Here is a 3,592-nt window from a genome sequence, read left to right on the forward strand (position 1 = left end):
TTAGGCTTGTGGTCAACCAGTTGACCTTCCCTGTGATGGTGTTCCACGAGAGTGTTATCCTTTACTATTCCGCTGTGTTGTGTAAGACTACTTAATGTTATTATTTGTGATGTAAGAGACACCGTGATGATACTTTTTAAGATTTGTCGACTTGTGTGTGTGACTGATTCCTGGGCACACATGAGTATTGTGCATTCAATTTTATCCTTAAAATTGGGTGTGACATTCCTATTTGGCCGGCCGGAGATGTGAGATTTTTTTTTCACGAGCGTTAATTTCACCCAGATGGACGTCCGTTTCCCCTCCTTCCTATTAGTAACGCTCGTGAAAAAAAATGCCACTAATAGATTTTTTTCACAAGCGCTTACGACGGGTGGACGCCGGTTGACCGTAGCTTCTGTCTATTAGTGGCATATGATGAGACGTGATCACGTGATTCTCGCGTGGAGTGGCATTTTTAGGGAAGAAGCACCTTGTGAGCCATTGTGGGGGACGACGATGCCGGGTGGGATAACGAGCATGGGATCGCACACAGGCAGACCGACGAGCCGACGTTGGATTGTCGCACCAAAACGGTGTCCACTTTTTAGTCTTTTTAGACATGATGAGAGAAGAGATTGATGAGCCATGCTAACGTGCTGCTTGTGGTTGGTGTGGTCTTTGATGATGGCAGTTTCCTTCTTGATTGGTTGCATGGCTTCCTTCTTGATTGCACATGTACGATTCCTATTTGCATGCACCATTGTGGCGCCGTGCATGGAAGGATATCTGATTGCTTGGTTTCACGTAATCCTTGATATTCTTTCTTCCTTCCAAAAGAAAAGAATGGAGATTGGTCTATAATCAATCATTCGTATATATAGTCCTCATTTAGCAAATTGTATTGCTATAATTGTGCATGACTAATTTGGAAGGAAGAATTTTGTTGCAAGGGATGGGTGTAGGAGCGAGGGCTGCGGGACCGCAACAGGCAGGACTATGGGCCCACGTTGGAATGTCGTACCAAAAAGTGTCAATGCTTTGTTCTTTTTAGCTTAGGAGATAAGTTATAGCTGGTATACTCTCAACCAATAGGAAATATATATGGCCCATAGGAAATACCAGGAGCGCTACACGCGTGAGGAAGAGTCCGTCGATTTCCCTTCCGCCGCGGCCGCTCTCCTTCGCGACTTCATCATGTGCCTTAGCGTCCGGCATCGATGTCATTGTGGCGTCGTGCATGGAAGGTGATCTGGTTGCTCGGTTTCACGTAATCCTTGATATTCTTTCTTCCTTCCAAAAGAAAAGAATGAAGATTGGTCTATAATCAATCATTCGTATATATAGTCCTCATTTAGCAAATTGTATTGCGATAATTGTGCATGACTAATTTGGAAGGAAGAATTTTTGTTGCAAGGGATGGGTGTAGGAGCGAGGGCTGCAGGAACGCAGCAGGCAGGACTATGGGCCCATGTTGGAATGTCGTACCAAAAAGTGTCCACGCTTTGTTCTTTCTAGCCGTAAGAGATAAGTTATAGCTGGTATACTCTCGTCCAATAGGAAATATATATGGCCCATAGGAAATACCAGGAGCGCTACACGCGTGAGGAAGAGTCCGTTGATTTCCCTTCCGCCGCGACCACTCTCCTTCACGACTTCATCGTGCGCCTTAGCGTCTGGCATCGACGTCATTGTGGCGCCGTGCATGGAAGGTGATCTGGTTGCTCGGTTTCACGTAATCCTTGATATTCTTTCTTCCTTCCAAAAGAAAAGAATGGAGATTGGTCTATAATCAATCATTCGTATATATAGTCATTTAGCAAATTGTATTGCTATAATTGTGCAAGACTAATTTGGAAGGAAGAATTTTGTTGCAAGGGATGGGTGTAGGAGCGAGGGCTGTGGGAACGCAGTTGGCAGGACTATGGGCCCACATTGGAAAGTCGCACAAAAAAATGTCCACGCTTTGTTCTTTTTAGTTATATATATATATGTATATGTATATAGGAGATAAGTTATAGCTGGTATACTCTCGTCCAATAGGAAATATATATGGCCCATAGGAAATACCAGGAGCGCTACACGTGTGAGGAAGAGTCCATCGATTTCCCTTCCACCGCGGCCGCTCTCCTTCGCGACTTCATGGTGCGCCTTAGCGTCCGGCGTCGACGTCATTGTGGCGCCGTGCATGGAAGGTGATCTGGTTGCTCGGTTTCACGTAATCCTTGATATCCTTTCTTCCTTCCAAAAGAAAAGAATGGAGATTGGTCTATAATCAATCATTCGTATATATAGTCCTCATTTAGCAAATTGTATTGCTATAATTGTGCATGACTAACTTGGAAGGAAGAATTTTGTTGCAAGGGATGGGTGTAGGAGCGAGGGCTACAGGAACGCAGCAGGCCGGACTATGGGCCCACGTTGGAATGTCGCACCAAAAAGTGTCCACGCTTTGTTCTTTTTAGTTGTATGTATATATGTATATGTATATAGGAGATAAGTTATAGCTGTTATACTCTCGTCCAATAGGAAATATATATGGCCCATAGGAAATACCAGGAGCGCGTCGCCGTCACCGATCGGCCGTGCATGGCTACTCCGCTCACTGGCTCCATAACTCCATTCCCAGTCAAGCGAGTACGACACTACGTCTGTACAAGACGTCCTCACGTCTAGACGTGTTCCCGTAAAGTGCCGTGCCCAATTGCTCCTGTTTCTTAAGACACTTTGTTGATTGTTTAATCAAGGTTTAATTTGTCTAATTGCCTTTGCCCCCGTTTGTTATTCTTTAGAATACAAACTCCTCTGATATTCTAATTTGGGATTGGGGAATCCCTAACAGTGCAGCGAGGGCAGTGAATAATTATTATCTCTGTCCTCAACTTGGTAACTCTGAACAAAAAAAAAAACTTGGTAATTTACTAACACGCTGTTTTATTTTAACGTTGAACTTTATCTAGTACGACGGTACTTTGTAATTTCTAATTTTCCAGTGTCCTCATGTTGCCAAAAAGCGCGCATTTACAAGTGAAAAAAAGAAAAAAAAACAGAGATAAATAAAAATTTTATGCATATTCTTATAAGGGCACGTTCAACAGTTTAGACGGCTGCCGTCTGCAAGCATGGGTCATGTCACATAGAGACAGCAATACAGACAAATTATACAATGGGTTGTTTTTTAGGCTATCTGCAAGATAATTAATTCTTGTACAGACTCATAAATTAAGGTGATAAAAAATGGCTTGGGAGCACGAGCCCCCGTCGTACAACGGTGCTGAAACGGGCGATATAGCTTGGGAGCACGAGCCATCGTCGTCTCTTCGCGAAGAGACGGCACACCCATCTGTTGGCTGAGTCGAGGGGTTTTTTGCAAAAATGACATCTCCCAGACGGCAAAAAGACGACCGTTGTATGTGCCCTAATTATAATGAAGGGCCCATCTTTCTAGCTTTGCTCCAGACCTACAAATTGACAGGACCGAGCCTGCACACATGAAGTATACCGAAAGTTATTACAGGTCCCTCCAATATACTGCTAGTAGAAGAATTAGTACAGAACCCAAATAAACCTACTCGCCACAAATATTTGTTCATCTATCTATGTGCATCTTGCA

The sequence above is a fragment of the Miscanthus floridulus genome, chromosome 9 (assembly GCF_019320115.1).
Source record: "Miscanthus floridulus cultivar M001 chromosome 9, ASM1932011v1, whole genome shotgun sequence".
Taxonomy (NCBI): Eukaryota; Viridiplantae; Streptophyta; class Magnoliopsida; order Poales; family Poaceae; genus Miscanthus; species Miscanthus floridulus.